This window comes from Tamandua tetradactyla, chromosome 5 (assembly GCF_023851605.1).
Source record: "Tamandua tetradactyla isolate mTamTet1 chromosome 5, mTamTet1.pri, whole genome shotgun sequence".
NCBI classification, from domain to species: Eukaryota; Metazoa; Chordata; class Mammalia; order Pilosa; family Myrmecophagidae; genus Tamandua; species Tamandua tetradactyla.
In genome coordinates, this window is record NC_135331.1 from 192,768,055 (window position 1) to 192,785,324 (window position 17,270).

The 17,270-nt window shown below is 43.3% G+C and overlaps 1 protein-coding gene and 1 pseudogene across 8 annotated transcripts in view; one reads left to right on the top strand and one right to left on the bottom strand.

Annotated features, from left to right (window-relative positions):
• Positions 1-17,270, top strand: part of AKAP7 (A-kinase anchoring protein 7) — a 162,959-nt gene that overhangs the window by 71,473 nt on the left and 74,216 nt on the right. The window lies entirely within an intron of this gene.
• LOC143685200 (polypeptide N-acetylgalactosaminyltransferase 1-like) lies at positions 13,599-17,222 on the bottom strand (annotated as a pseudogene).

Here is a 17,270-nt window from a genome sequence, read left to right on the forward strand (position 1 = left end):
CCTTTCTTGCTAATAGTTACATTCTGCAGCTGGTGCTGTCTGTGGGTGCAGGTAAAATGCTCTGCAGTGTGTGTCCAGGTCTTCAGACTGCACCTGAGGCTATGGTTAAGTCTGAAGTTCTGTCTGTAATCTAACCAGTTTAGGTGAATGGTTCCATCTATTTGCACTGGAGGCTTTTAATAAAAGCAGAATGTGCTCCATCATAATTTAGGAGTATTTAGGCTACTGTGTGGGACAAGGTAAAATTGTTTGCTAGGATTTTTCTATGAGCTTATTTCTGAATACTCTTCTACAGAGCAGCCCCACTCTCCTCTGTTTCATTCTTTGGGTCCTGAATATTTTTTTTCTTATGGCTTGCCAGCATTACTTACTTAATTTTGGGATATACTGATTAGAAGGGAGGGCTGTTGCATCCTTGGAGGAAAACAGTGGATTGATTTATACATGTATAGACTATCTTTGATGAAAAATCTCGAGGTGAGATATATTTTATTTTTAATCTTTAGTTCATAGAAATAAAATGGCTATGTCAGTGAATTTAGGATAACATGTTCCAAAGAGCAAAACAGAAACAGATGCAGCAGGGAGGGGAGGCTGTCGTGTGTTGACAGCTGAGAGACCACACGATGGTGGTGGGTCAAGAGCACGGCTGGAGTTTGACCAGGATGAGTGAGGCCAGCTGAGTGTGAGCATCTCAGGAGCCATTTGCAGAAGTTTCGGTTTTGGGGCCCCTTTGTTTCCTTATAGGAAGGAAAGCCATATGCAAACGCAGTCTCAGCTGTGCCGTCAACAGCATGCGTTCTCTGCGGGGAAATTTAGGAGTGGTTCACTGGGCAGGCAAAGAATGAGTTTATATGGGAACAGACTGAGTTGTAAACAAGGAGTTGCACTGTCCGGAACTCAGTGCTGAGCTCCAAGCTCGACAGCGTCCTGGCACTGTCCACCTGCCATCTCTCCAGCTCACGTGGTTGCTCAGTATAAATGAACCACACTTTTGTGGAAACGAGTTGAGTTTCTTTCTCTGTTCTGCTTGATGCCAGCACCTCCTGGAAGGGAACCCAGGGCCAGAGGCAGAGCAGCATTTCTCTTGGGGGCTTTTGTGGAGTGTCCTGTACTATTAGCACTTGTGTCGCCTTCCTTTGTGGCCATTCCTCTTGCCACTTGAGGCAAACGAGGAGCACCTGGCTCACCCATGTACCAGATGGCGAGTTGGCGGTATTAATCGTAGCTTAAAGGCCTGTAGTTCAGGACTGGTGGCACAGGGTGCCCCAGGGTGCTGCAGTCACACAGTCTTTGACACCTAGTAAAAAGGGCCGAGCCTTCTCCCTCAAAACTCCAGACAACAGTTAAAGGGATACAGTGACTGGGCCAGTGCCAAATCAACAAAATACAACTTTAAAAATGGTAGGAGAAGGTGATGCAACCGTGACTCAGTGGCAGAGTTCTCACCTGCCATGCCAGAAACTTGAGTTCAATTCCCAGTGCCTGCCCATGCCAAAAAAAAAAACAGGTAGGAGAACTTTGTGGCAGCTTGCTGTCCTCTCACCTGTGTGCTGTGGAGCAGCCTGCATGCCACTGTAGCCCTGGCCCTGTTCTGGGGGAACAGAGTAACCCCTGTGCATACCCCAGGCTGCACGTTGGTGCTGCTGCATCAGGTGTCAGTCAGAAACACTGAACAAGCTTGTCTCTGGCGTGCCCTCCCACAACTTGCCCTGAAGAAAGAAGTAAATTGCAGAAAGCTGAAGCAGTGTAAGCACAGCAGAAGTCACCCAGGGCAAAGGACTGCCAGCTGTGAGACATGCAGTAGAGCACCTTGGAGGGGGCATGTCTGTGTCATAGAGTGGAGGGGACACTCTGATTCCTGTAGACGAGGGGATTCCTAAGGCCGTGAGCCAGCAGAGGCCCGGGATAAGACGTAGGCTCAGAAGAGACAGAAAGAACCCTGAACTTCACTTTTATTTTGGGTTGATCATCTTGGTAAGAGGGCTAAATTCTGAAAGAGGGCACTAGCCAACACAATACCAATTTGAAAAGATTGTGAAAGGTATATTTTGCTATTTTTGTTGTTTTTATAGCTCCTAGCACTCAAAGCAAATCTCTGTGATATAATTAGCTGAATAATTAAGGAACAGATAGATCAGAGACTAAATCCCAGAGTTATTAACGTATTAAAATATTACAATGTACAGTATACACCCCAGATTACAACATGAACAAGAAACAGGAAATGATGGCCCATCCAAAGGAACAAGATAAAAATTCAGAAACCATCAGTGCACAATACCAGGCTTTGGACATAGCAGACTTTAAAAAAGACTTTACAAAAATCTCACTATGCTCAAGGAATAAAGGAAAACACAGAAAAAGAACTAGATGATATCAGTTCTAAAATGATAAATGAATGATATAAAATCCTAATAAAGAGATGGAGATTTGGAAGTGGAGCCAAGCAGAAAGACTGGAGTTGAGGACCACAATAACTGGAAATTCCCAGAGTCTCTCAGAAGCAAACTGGAGCTGGCGGAAGAAAGAATCAGTGAACTGGAAGACAAGACAATTGGGATGATTCAGGCTCAGGGACAGAAAGGAAAAAGAATAAAACAAATGAACAGAGCCTGAGAGGCTTTCAGGCACCAGTAAGGATACCAGTATACCCAAAGGAGAAGACAGAAGGAATATTTAAGGAAATAATGACAGAAAACTTCTGAAATTTAATGAAAGACATAAATACACACACTCAAGAAAGCGAATGAACCCCAATCAGGATAAACTCGAAGACAAGATGACCGTGCTCAGACACAAAGTAGCTTAATACTCAAACTGTGAAATGCTGAGGACAAGGAAAGAGTTCTGAAAGAGTTTAATATCCAGAATATGTAAAGAAATCCTACAACTTGAAAACAAAAAGACAACCCAGTTAAAAAATGGCAAAAGATTTTTGAATGGGCATTTCTCCAAAGAAGATATACAAGTGGCCCAAAAGCACATGAAAAGATGCTCATCCTCAGACATTAGACAAATGAAAATGAAAATCATGAGATACCATTTCACACCCAATGGAATGGCTACTATTAAAAAGTGAAAAATAACAAGTGTAGGAGGGATGTGGAGAAATTTGTTCCTTGTTGATGGGAATGTAAAATGGAGTAGCTGCTGTGGAGACAGTACCGCGGTTCCTCAGAAACTTAAGGATTGAATTGCCATGGGTTCTGGAAATCCAACTTCCGGGTTTACATCCAAAAGAATTGAAAACAGGGGCTTGGATAGGATTGAGAAATACTGTATTTGTACACTAATATTCAAAGCAGTATTATTCACAGTTGCCAAAAGGTGTAAGCAACCCATTTCCATCAACAGATGAACGGATCAACAAAGCGTGGCGCATATGTGCAATGCAGCATTTTTCAGCTGTGGGAAGGAATGGGGTCCTGGTACATGTGGAAACATGGGTGAGGCACGAGGACATCATGTTGAGTGCAGTAAGCATCTCTGATACACAGTAAGAGCACACTGATGATCTCAGTGATGAAGGAATTGCAATAGCAAACTCATGGAGTCAGAGGCTAGGACCCACGTGACTCTGGAGGGCGCAGGGAGTGGGGCATTGGCGCTCGGTGGGTGGAGGGTGCAGGGAGTGGGGCATTAGCGCTCTGTCGGCACGGAGTCTCCGTTTGGGGTGACTGGGGAGTTTGGCAGTGGATGGCGGTGGTGGCATGCAGTTGTGGATGCAATTGCCACCCTGAACTGTGTGTTTGAATGTGGCCGAAAGGGGACGGTTTAGGTTGTAGATATGTTACTAGAAAAAAATTTTACAAAATAGGACTGTTAAAAAAAACACAGTGAACCGTAGTGTAAGCTGTAGAATATAATGGTACAATTTTAATATATTTCATCAGTTGTAGCTAAGGTACCTCACTTATGCAAAGTGATAATAATAAAGAAAACTGCGTGTGTGGGCGGGAGTTACATGGGAACTTACTTCCACATGATTTTTCTGTAAACCTACAACTCTCTAACCAAAAAAAAATTTTAACAAAAAAAAAGGCCTGTCACTCTAGCAACTGTGTTTCTGTTTATTACTTGCTTAAAGGTGTACTATTATAAATGTTAGAGAAAATGCTAGAGTAAAGGGTTCCTATTTTTTTCTTTTCCTGAAGTCTCAAGTTTAAACAAGTTTGGGAGTGCTGAAAGCAAGTTTATAAATAGGGATTCGGGGGAAGGCCTTCTAAAAACCCCATGGTAAGACTTACAGGTGCTCCAGCAGAAAGTACATTGAAGGATCGAGAAATAATGTATATTCAAATAAAGAGTTGGTCTAGAAAACTCAGAAAATCCCAGCCAGCATTTTACTTAATTAGGATCTAATAGTATAAAAGTGAGAAGGATTTATTTTACAGCTTGGATTTTCTGATTAATTTTTTCTATGTATAAATAGAATCTATGGATGCTTTCTCATTTCCTTCTATGAAATTCATTTACTATGGAAATATAATTATCACTTGATTTAAAATTAATGGAGCATATTATAGGCAGATGTTTTAGAATGCTAGAAGCTGCCAAAGTAATTTTTATGTTGATTTTAGAACTATAATAGTATATCCAATTATATTTTAAGAATGATTAATAGTCTTAGAGTTTTAAGATTTTAAAGTAAATAGTGAAGTGTTTGAATATCATCGTTCTGATCTTCTTTTCAGTGTATCTGTATTCTCACTTACCTTGCATCCAAATCCATTCACTTGCTGTGTGCTCTTTTTCTCTCCTTCACTTCCTTATCTGGAGATAAAGAATGCCGACCTCAGGGGGTGGTTGTGTGCATTAATAGTCAATAAAAGTTTTTAGAGTAGTACCTATGCACATTTGCTGCTATATAGGTATTACTATTACTGTTATTATACAGAAGATGGAAAGCACCCATTTTTTTTCACATCCATCCAAAATGATAACTACATGGCAGTTAGCGTTTCTGTTTTTCATTGCTCCTTACTTTCCCATCTGCAAAGCAGTTGACAAGCAGGAGGCCCGGCGTCAGGGCCCTCGCCAGTGGGCACCTGTGACGGTGTGGTAAGGAGATGGGAAGTCTGCAGGCACCTGTGACAGTGTGACCTCAGCCAGCGGGCACCTGTGATGGCATGGCAGGGAGATAGGAAGTCTGCAGGCACCTGTGACGGTGTGGCAGGGAGCCTGGGATTCTGCAGGTCAGGTGCGGGATGTGGGGTTCAGCTCCCCATGTCCAGTTCAGAGCCTACTGGTTGGGGACCTGTGCTGGTTTGAAGCTATTATGTACATCTTCATTCGGTACTGCTGTGTGGGAGCTTTCTAAATTGTTTCCATGGAGATATGACCCACCCAGTTATGGGTGGTAACTCTTGATTGGATGGTTTCCATGGAGATGTATCTCCACCCATTCAGGGTGGGATTGTTTACTAGAGCCCTTTAAGAGAGAACCATTTTGGAAAAAGCTTAAGAGCAACCAGAACCAATAGAGTCCACACTGCCAGAGACCTTTGGAGATGAAGAAGGAAATGCCCTGGGGAAGCTTTATGAAACAAGCTGGGAGAGAAAGCTAGCTGATGTCACCGTGTGCCCTCCCAGCTGAGAAAGAAACTCTGAACATCATCGGCCTTCTTGAACCAAGGTATCTTTCCCTGGATGCCTAAATTTGGATATTTTCATAGTCTTGCATTAATATGGACATTTTCATGGCCTTAGAACTGTAAACTTGCAACTTGATAAATTCCTGTCTTTAAAAGCCATTCCATTTCTGGTGTATTGCATTCTGGCAGTTTTTGCAAACTAAAACAGATTTTGGTACCAGGAGTGGGGTGCAGCTGCAGTTTTCAAATACCTACATGTTGGAATTGCTGTTGAAATGGATAAGGGGAAGATTTTGACAGAGTTGTGAGGAGCTTGATAGAGCAGGGTAGAATGCTTTGAAGAGACTGTTCATAGAAATGTGGACTCTAAGGATACTTCTGATAAGGCCTTAGACAGAAATGAAGCGTGTGTTATAGCAAACTGGAGGGAAAGTGATCTTTGTTTTAAAGTGGCAAAGAATCTGGCAAAATTGACCATGAGTTTTAGATGGAAGGCAAATTTTAAAAGCCACAAACTTGGATATTTAGCAGAAGAGATTTCCAAATTAAATGTGAAAAGTATGTCCTGGTTTCTCCTTGCAGCTTATAGTGAAATTTGACAGGAAAGAAGCTGAGAACTGAACTCTTGGGTCAAAGAAACCAGAAATTGATGGTCTGGAAGACTCTGGGCTTCCAAGAAGTGAGACTCCAGAGAATAGTGCCCCATATGAGCTCCAGAGAATAGTGCCCCATTTAACTAAATATGGAACCAGTCAGCCACTTCAGAGAAAACCAGGATTCGAGATGAAGTTATCCAGGAAGGATCCGTGGAAAATCCTTCTGTCTGATGGGCATAACCCCAGCCTATCACATAGGAAACCAACAAGAGTGTTGCAGGATCTTTATAAACAGAACCACTGCCAGTCTGGACTAAGAGGGGCAGAAAAGGGACACATTGGAGGAAAAATAACTTCAGAGGCAGAACTATGGAAGCTAAAATCTGAAATCAAGAAACCACAGGCCAAAGGAGCAGACCCCACCCAAGCATACAGAGAGGATGAGTTTGCCCCAGTCAGAGGATGGGCCTTCCACCTCATTGCAGTGGAAGAGTCATGCCACCTCAGGCCTTGGAGAGGGTGAAGCACATTCCCTGGGGTTGGGGGAGAGCCTGGCTGCCACCACATGGAGGGGTTGAGCATGTGCCCCGGAGATGGCAGAGAGCCTGGGTGCAGCCCCAATGCTTGGAGAGGGTGGAGTCGAGAAAAAGGTGGTCTCCTCAGTGTCCCCCAGGGTTGCATTTGGAGAGAGGTGGGCCACTGTAGAGGCCCTTGAAAAGGGTGGGACTGCTGCTTTCTAAAGCCCTGAAGATAAATGACTCTTAGACTTTGAAATCTAATGGAGCTTTCAAAACTGCTTGGGTCCAGTGGCCCCTGTGTTCCTTCCAATTTCTTTGTGGGAATGGCAATATGTATCCTATGACTGTTCCTTTTTTGTATTTTGGTAACAAATAAGTTGTTCTGAGTATTACAGAAGGAGAATTTTGTCCAGGAGTGACCATGCCTGTAGCTGACTTTGATGACATTTTGTACTGTTTCTGACTTTGTATTGTATTTGTATTCTTACTGAAATGGTTTAAGGCTCTCTGATATTATTATATAATGAGTGTCTATTCCATTTGGAAAGAACATGCCTTTTGGGGGTCCAAAGTGTTGAATGTGCCATTTTGAAGTTATCAAGTTCAGCAGAAAAGCCATGTCCTTTAACCTTCATTCAGTATTCTGGGTGGGATTTTTTTTGATTGTTTCCATGGAGATGTGACCCACCCAATTGTAGGTGGTGACTTTTGATGAGATGGTTTCCATGGAAACGTGTCTCCACCCATTCATGGTGGGCTTGCTTACTGGAGCCTTTTAAGAGGGAACTGTTTTGGAAAAGGCTTAACAGTCAACAGAACCAATGCAGCCATGAAGAAGGGAAATACCCCCGGGGGAGCTTCATGAAACCAGAAGCTGGGAGAGAAAGCTAGCAGACGTCACCATGTGCCCACCCAGCTGAGAGAGAAACCCTGAACATCATCGGCCTTCTTGGACCAAGGTATCTTTCCCTGGATTCCTTAGATTGGACATTTTCACAGCCTTAAAACTATAAACTTGCAACTTAATAAATTCCCCTCTTTAAAAGCAGCTCCATTTCTGGTATATTGCATTCCGGCAGCTTCTGCAGACTTCAGCAGTAGCCAGGACTCAGTGCCTCCCCCACTGCTTGATTGGTCTTGGGTGGAATGGAGCAGGGATGGGCCAGACATGGTCACCCTGACGGGGAGATTCGGGGAGGGCTGCAGCTGGCCTGGGGGAGGCCCCAGGAAGAGGAAAGAGAAAGGAGGCCGAGGGGTCATCCAAAACTCTGAGATTTGCCTCACTTAATCCCCATATCAACATATGGTCTTTTTATAACCATATTGGTGATATTAAATCGCCAATATGTACATTTCACGTAGGGGCAGTGATGACTAAAAACCAATATTATACCAAATTAAAGAAAGGGAAAAGGGAACCTTTTCCACTTATGAAAATGAGTGTCAAAGATGCCCACCCCCTTTGACCAGCTGCTGCCTGGGTCGATCAGCCAGCTCGGTTGAGCTCCTGGTTTATGCTCCTCATTTGGGCTCCAGGTCACGTCCACACACGTGACAGGAATAAAACATGGAGTCACGTCCGCACACATGACAGAAATGAGACACGGAGTCACGTCCACACACGTGACGGGAATAAAACACGGAGTCCCGTCTGCACACGTGACAGGAATGAGACACGGAGTCACGTCCGCACACGTGACGGGAATAAAACACGGAGTCACGTCCGCACACGTGACAGGAATGAGACACGGAGTCCCGTCCGCACATGTGACAGGAATGAGACACGGAGTCACATCCGCACACATGACAGGAATAAAACACGGAGTCACGTCCGCACACGTGACGGGAATAAAACACGGAGTCCCGTCCGCACACGTGACGGGAATGAAACACGGAGTCCCGTCCGCACACGTGACGGGAATAAAACACGGAGTCCCGTCCGCACACGTGACAGGAATGAGACTGGGAAATCGGCCACGTGCCGGAGGGCGGCTCACTCTCCCAGTGGGATAAGCGGTTCCTCCATCTGAGATGCAGCCTGTTCATACTTTACCACAGAAGTTGTGAGTATTGTGGTAAGATAGGAAAGGATAATAAGGAAATATCTTTAATTACAGACGTCCTCACCTTAATATGATTGGCATTCCATTATTCCTCTTGCCGTAATCAGGTGTTGATAGAAGTTAAAGAAGAATATGTTCTTTATCTTTCGGAACTGTCCGTGAGTGATTTTCACCCCCAGATTTCTGACTAACACGAGTTTCACAGCATGTGGCTCTGTCTGCCTTGCGTGTCGAGGACATCTGGGTGCCCTGCACCCTACGTCCGGGCACTCTTTGGAGTGCACTGTTTGCACACTTCTTAGTGAAAGGTAGACGGGGTGGGGTGCTTCCTGAGGGGAGGGTTTCTGTGCTTTCCGGGCTCGGCCACCAGGTGCCTGACCGCGCGCCCCACGCCCTCAAGGATGCGTCTTCTGTACTTGGTCCCAAGGGCCAGGCCGCAGTGACCAGGGCAACCCTCACGCTGCCACCCGTCCTGGTGCCACCATGGCCGGAGGGAGGCCCCACACCCTCCAGTGACCACCAGGGCAGTCCTGAGAAGTCCTGCTCACTGGGGTTTTTGCCACTAATGTATTGTTTCAAAGTCTGATTTCCTGCGTGTAACTTCCTATTTTCTCTTTCAGTGTTTTGTTGCATAACTGATACTTCAGCCCCATTAGGTGCGATTATAAATGCAAAGCCCCCCATCCCTGTTCTGTTCAAGGCAAAAATAACTTTCAAACAAAGTGCCGCTCTGTCGCCAAGCATAGAGTGCGTCCCAGGGCCGGCAGCGTTGCTTTGGCGAGGGGCCCGCAGGCCGCTGTCCCCATGAGGTCCCCTCCCTCAGCCTTGGCAGCTGTGTCCCTGTCTCCCGCGTCTCCTCAAGCTCTCCTACCAGCCGTGTCTCCTGTCTTCACATGGCACGGCGCCTTGGACAGGGTGTTCTAGTTTGCTAGCTTTCTGGTATATTGCAATATACCAGAAACAGAATGGCTTTTTGAAAGGGGACTTTAATAAGTTGCTAGTTTATAGTTCTAAGGCTGAGAAAATGTCCCAATTAAACAAGTCTATAGAAATGTCCAGTCAAAGGCATCCAGGGAAAGATACCTTGGTTCAAGAAGACTGATGAAGTTCAGGGTTTCTCTCTCAGCTGGAAGGGTACATGGTGAACACAGTCAGAGCTTCTCTCATATGGAAAGGCACATGGTGAACACAGTCAGGGTTCCTCTCTCAGCTGGAAGGGCACATGATGAACACAGTGTCATCTGCTGACTTTCTCTCCTGGCTTCCTGTTTCGTGAAGCTCCCCAGGAGGCATTTTCCTTCTTCATCTCCAGAGGTTGCTGGCTGGTGGACTCTGCTTCTCGTGGCTATGTCATTCTGCTCTGCTCTCTCTAAATCTCCTTTATTCTCCAAAATGTTTCCTCTTTTATAGGACTCCAGAAATTTATCAAGACCCACCCAGATGGGTGAAGACATGTCATCACCTAATCCAGTTTAACAGCCACTCTTGATTAAATCACACCTCCAGGGAGATGATCTGATTACAGTTTCAGACATTCAATACTGAATAGGGATTAGAAGAAAGGGCTGCCTTTACAAAATGGGATTAGGATTAAAACATGGCTTTTCTAGGGGACACGCATAATTTCAAACCAGCACACGACTTGACTATGGGCAAGGGCAGCAGGATATCTGGGGTCCACAACCTGAAAATACGGCCCCCCACCTGCCTTAGCTTTAATATATAATTTTAGAGGGACGATTTTGGCAATCCAAGAGCTCCATTTGGAAAATTGGGCCTTGCTTCTTCATCTTACCTGAAATGATATCCAATTTTGGTGTTCTCATTTATTTTCTCAGTAGAGCAGTCCTTTCTTTTATTAGAGAAGGAAGGTACCACCTGCTCCAGCTGAATGGCGAGACTAATTCAGATAAATTCTACTAGGAAAAAATATATCTCCAAACAAAAAAAATTCTCTAGCAAACAGAGATCATGCTAATGTTTTAATATATCAGACTGAGCAGATTCTGGTCTGTTTCCAATCTTTATTACTGAAGATATATCCTGTTTAGGGAATATCACTTCAGGGCTTGCTAAGGGCTCCTTGTCTGTGAACTGCAGCTCTGTCCATAAATTATGAGTTCATGATTACTGCATTCCACTCTAGTTAGAATTAACTCCCTAAGACTCATGTTGTAAGTTGTCATGAAGAACGCTTGCAAAATATTTCATACTTGCCTTTTGCTAAATAGTTAATTAGCCTAACAGAATAGAGCCACTTTTATGATTCCCTTATGTGCCAGGTTTGAAACTTTGTGTACCCCAGAAAAGCCATAGTTTACTCCTGATCCAATCTTGTGGGGCCAGACCTGCTGTTTCGGGTGAGAAATTTGGATTGGATTATTTCCATGGAGATGTGACACACCCGGTTGTGGGCATTAACCTTTGATGAGAGGGAGATGCAACTCCACCCATTCCAGGTGGGCCTTGATTAGTGTACTATAATCCTTTAAAAGAGGAAGCATTTTGGAGAAAGCTTAGAGCCAACATGAGGCCCTGACATTTGGGGATGCAGAAAGAAAGTGCCCTGGGGAAGCTGTTTGAAACCAGAAGCCAAGGGACCAGCAGATGCTGCTCCCTGCCCTCCCAGCTGACAGGGCACTCCAGACCCATCCGCCTTAAGAGTCAAGGTATTTTTCCCTGGATGCCTTAGTTTGGATATTTTTTATGACCTTAGAACCGTAAACTTGTAATTTAATAAATTCCCTTTTTAAAAGCCATTCTATTTCTGGTATATTGCATTTCCAGCAGCCGTAGCAGACCCAAACATCTTGTTTCTTGCTTAAATAGAAAATGACATCTTACTAAAGTGAAATGGAGATTTCAGTGTTTTGTCAATGCTGGAATTGAAAACCATGGGCCCTTCTTGTCTGCTAAGTTATCACTGGTCCTTTCTGCCCCCTACCTCCACCCCCCGAAAACGAAAAGCATTTAAAGGAAAAGTCAGAATGGTCAGTTTTATTTTCCAGAACTTTTTTATCTTTCCCGTTTTACCTCTCCTGATACTTTAGGTTTCCTGATGTTACGGGTTCACTTGCTGTCGCTGTTAGAAGTGTGTTTTGTAGATGAGCTCGCTCTGTCCGCACATCAGCTGGGTGTGGGACGGCTACTAGCTCAGCTCTCGGGAGGAGGCTGTGGTGCGCACAGCGGCCGCAGGGCCGGGCGGGGACTGGGGCCAGTGCCTGGCCGTGCTGCTGCCCAGGAGGCCTTCACCCGCACGTCCAGAGCCCCCGCTCGGCCCTCACTCCCGGACAGCGGCATGGCCAGCACCTGACTACCTCCGCTCTCCTCTTCTAGAAACTTCACCCTCCTTTGCATTTGTGGTGGGTGGTTGCTGAGTTTGCTCAGCCAACCCCTGGGCGTATTCCAGTGACTATAAAACAGACAACAGTCTTTCCCCCTCAGAGCTTACATTCTAGTGGGAACTGATGGAAAGAGACAGAAGAGACAATAAGCATGATGAGTAAGGAAATTAAACATGTTAGAAGACGGTACTACTGTGGGGAACTATTCATAAATAAGTATGAGGAGGAGGGTGGGGAGCACCGAGGATCCTCTCTCGGGGCAGGAGCACAAGTTCTGCAGGGTGGCAGATGTGGAGGGGGTGCTGGGACAAGGAGTGAGAGGAAATGGGGTGCTGGGGGCGTGAGGACTCCTAGGCAGAACGTCCCAGGAGGGGGAGCAGCAGCGCAGGGGCCTGGTCGGCAAGGGCCGGCAGGGAGGCCGCAGGCTGGAGAGGGCCGGGGCTGGCGGGGCCTCCCCGCTGGGGCTGGGTGCGAGCAGAGGCGTGAGCTGCTGGAGGTCTGATGGGTTACAATTCCACAATTTTGGGTTTTTATTTCTAGTTGCTCTGAGGTACTGGAGGCTAAAAGAAATATCAATATAATGATTCAGCGTCTACACTCATTTTGTTAGTTTATTAATTTTTTTATTTTTAAATTTTTTAATTAACTTTTTATTTTTTAATTTCAGTCTTACAGGACAGATTGTGAAATAATACAAATTCCATACAGAAAACTCCAGCATACCCATACCCTCCAGTTACCCAGAGGTACCAATTTTAACATTTGGCCACTTTTGCCATCCTGCCTCCCTCCCCTCCTCCCCTCTCTCTCTCTCTCTTTCTTTCTCTCCCTCCTCCTTCCCTTCCTCCTCCCTAGGTTTGTCCTTTCTTTCCTCTGTCTACCTGTCTGTCTGCCACCTACCTTCTGCACCTCTGAGAGGAGAGTGTGCACATCATAATCCTGGAGCACACAGCATTTACATGTACATTTCCTGTGAACACAGGAATTCTGTTAGGTCCTTAAGTTCTTATGTCCCGATAATGTCCTTTTGAGCCTTTTCTCCTCTATTCATAGATCCCATCCAGCATCTTGTATTGCATTTAATTGTCTTTACCTCTTTAGTTTTCTCTTTTTCCGGGGGGATGGGGTGGTGCCTGGGTCAGGAATTGAACCCCAGTCTCCTGCATGGCAGGTGAGCATTCCACATTTTTAAAAAAAATTTTTATTGCACACAGCAAACAGATGTACAAACATTCTTGACATACAAACATTCTATGTATGTTGTACAAGCAGTGACTCACAGTGTCATCACATAGTTGCGCATTCATCACCATGATCATTATTTTGAACATTTGCCTCTCTCCAACAAAAGAAAAAACTCATACATGCCATACCCCTTACTCCTCCCTTTCATTGACCACTAGTATTTCAATCTACTCAATTTATTTTTTAACCTTTATTCCCATTATTTGTTGATTTTTTTTTTTAGAGTACAAAAATCTAAAATAATTTATTGATTAGACATCGGGTTTACTGAAACATTAGGCCTAGTGAAGATAGAACTAACACAGCTCATGGAGTAGGAATAAAAATTCCACGTAGTACCTGCTTCACTTCAAATTTCCTGGGGGCAGAGTTTATGCATTCTGTATTATATCCTCTCTCTAAAGCATCTACATGTCTTTGATGTCACTTAACTTGAACAGAATACAAGAAACTTTGTGTATACTCAATTTGGCAAGTTATCATTAGTGATACGACTTTCAGAAACATTCTTAGGCACAAGAAATAGCACTGCCTGCAGTGAGAGTCTCTGATAATCAAAGAAAAGAAGACTATTAAATATATTCTTACAAATAGGAAAGAAAAAATATGCACTTTGTCAATGGACTGCTTTACATATCAAGAAAAATGTCACACTGAGGTTTTCTTTTTATAAGATTAAAAGATTAACTTCTAATTGATACTCAGGTTGTTCCGTGGGATTAAAAATCAGAGAAAAAGAAAACTGATTTAACTTACATCGAATTTAGGGAAGAAATGCAGGACAAGTAATAACGGAGTAACAGGTGCACTTCTTTGGCTAACTCATTAAGAAATGCCAATTAAACATTTTCAGTCAAATTTTATTAAAAAAAAAGCAGCAGATCAACATTACAATTCAAGAATCTAATCTAAATATGCACTTGACAATGAAGCACATCTGAGTATGGAGTGTAAAAGGTTTCCCAAAAAACCATTAAATATATCATCTCCAAATACCCAAATAAATCATTTCTATAGACTTTTCATTGAGTGGAATCATAAACAAAGAACTGAAGATTTATTGCTTGTGGAAAACAAACCTGTAGTACAGTAGTATGAATCTTGGGTATTAAGCATAATCAAATGAATCAAGTTAAGAAGTTGAAAATTTAATAAATTTTTTTTGAGTGTAAAAGTCTACAAGCCAGTTGACCCAAGAGCAACTGAGATATCTAACTTCTTCAGTTGAGACCAGACATTATGTTAAACTTCCATTTTTCCGAAGGCCATAAAAAATTATAATTTCAAAAGCCCACAGACCAAATAAAAAATTTTAAAAAACTGTAGAAAGAAATTAAAACTATTCTCAAAGAGCCATTTTTTTCCAGCCCAATTTCAGCACCCCAAGGAAAAAAAAGCATCCATGACTATCACAGATGAAAACAAAATGAATGTCATTGGAATCAGTTATTTTTCCCCACTGAGGTATAAAATCTATATAGAAATTTGATACTATACTATAACAAATTGTACTTCTCATAGTTCTGATTTTATTTTCTTTAAACCCTGTTTAATATAGTTTTTTAAATTGTTGTAAAAATGTTATTTTCATGATTTTGAGTCTGGTTCCAGTTCTTTTCATTTATTTTTATATCAATATTAATATACTGGCTACCAGTTCTAATCAGGAAAAAAAAATCTTGGAAATCTCTTCATCATGATAGCACATTCAGCAGAAATTACTGATGTGCAAGCAAACCATAAAAAGTGCAGCTCTCCAGAAAGCACATTTTGTTGACTGTTTCATTGTTTGAATATTCTTTACAATGACTCTTGATGAAAGACTCTTTCAGTCTTGTAAACATCAGTGTGCACAGTCTCACTAGTATGTAGTTTCATGTCCTGGGACAGGAAGGCTGGTTCACAGCTAGTGAAAAGCTAGAGGAGTCTAAGTTTTAATGGCTGATAAACCTTACATCCTGCGGAGCAGGAAAGCACTTTTCCTTTTTTGCTACTTAAGAATGTGGCAGAAATGTATGCTGAGGTAGCCCAGTCAATCCTTATTTTTTTTCTTTTTGAAAATTTGGTCTCAGAATATTTCTGGAAGGGTGACGTTTCTAAGAAGCCACTGCTGGGACCGGCTTCCACTGCAGTCTCGGATGCTGGGCACCTGGCTGTCCTCTTCCGTGGCTCTGTCCAGGCACTGACTACTGTTCACATGCTGCAGGGTTAACTTCACTGAGTCATCCTCCCACAATTGGTTGCCTTTTAGGTGGTGGCATTTGAGCATCGTGACTGGGCCATTAAGTTTGGAAACATCCAAGCAAAGGTCATCTGTTCTAATTTCTTTGTTGGCAGTATAAGAAAAAACCTGATTACCTCCCATACCATGACAGTTAAATATTCCAACTTTTTCATTCTCTTTTCTTGCCATGTTATCCAGACATTGATTTGTTTCCATATTACATATCTCCCCCAAAGAGAAATAGTGACGTGGAATTTGAGAATCAGGATAAATATTCTCCAGGTACCAGGAAAGGCCTGCATTGTAACTTTTGTCTTAGACCAAGTCTTGATGAAATATCTCCACAATCTACCTTTGTAACACCTGGGGAAATTATATAGAAGAAATTCTTGAATTCATCCATCCAAACTTCCGCAAGTCGTCTGTTATTTTTATTGATAATCTGCCCTGTGCCTCCTGGAAATGTGTAAGGTGTAGCTTTACGAAATACGTGTCCAACATGTGAACATGTAACAATTTCTAAAGTACCTCCACACTGCCAAATCCTAAAGGAAATTTCTAAGTTTTCTCCTCCCCAAATACCCATTCCAGCATCATATGTTCCAATTTCCTGAAAGTAATCTCTGTCTACTGAAAAAAGTCCTCCTGCCATTGTCGGTGTTCTGACAGGAAGAGTCCGATCACCTTTCCTTCTGTCCATTTCTCTTTGGGGAACAGGATACCAGCGAAAATTGAGCTTCCAGTTGAATCCCCCATAGGTCATATCAGAACCTGCCATGTACTCAAAAGTATCATCACTGATCACATCAATGATAGGACATACCACTGTTTTCCTGTCATGTTTGATCCTGGCTAAGAGAGGCTCCAGCCATCCCACTGTACACTCACAATGAGCATCTAAGAAGGTGATCACTTGACGTTTAGACACAGCAGCGCCTTTTAATCTAGCTCTGATCAATCCAGAACATTGTTCCATTCGCATTACATGAACTGGTACTTTTAATTTCCTCATGTAACTCTCTAGAGGCCTTTTCAAACAGTCTCTTTCACTTGCATCATCTACCAGAACAATTTCTTCTAACATGTGTTTTGGTGAGCGATTAATGACACTATGGACAGTTCGCCTCATTGTGGAAAACAGTCACCACACTTGTAGGAAGATTATCCGGGTAAACCTTTGTTTTACACCCTTCTAACCTAACATCTGGTAAAGATCTGTTGAGTGCAATCATCTCACTCGCCATTAAGTTGAACTGATTGATTTTAAACATCTCTTTCATCTTTTCTTGATCCTCTTTAGGAATGGCGACTGGTTTCCCCATTTCTCCAGGACCTTCATGAGGCTTCTGTACTGGCTCTAGAACATCTCCAGCAGGAAGTCCTCTTTCCTTTTTTTCATCACATTTGTTGCATTCACTGAAGTAAAGCAGCAGGAACATATCCAAGAGTACCCAAATCAAGGAGGTGGCTAGAACCACCTTGCAATATGCAAATTTTCTCATGGCACTTTAAGTCAAATGCAAAATTAAAAAATATATATATACATATATAAATATACAAATATCATGAAAATTATTCCAATCCAGTTTCATCAGAAAACACGTTCATAACCTCGGTCAGCGCGCGGCGGCTGCGGCGGCGAGCGCTCCTGGGGCCAGCCCGGGCGGTCGTGGCACGGTCCCG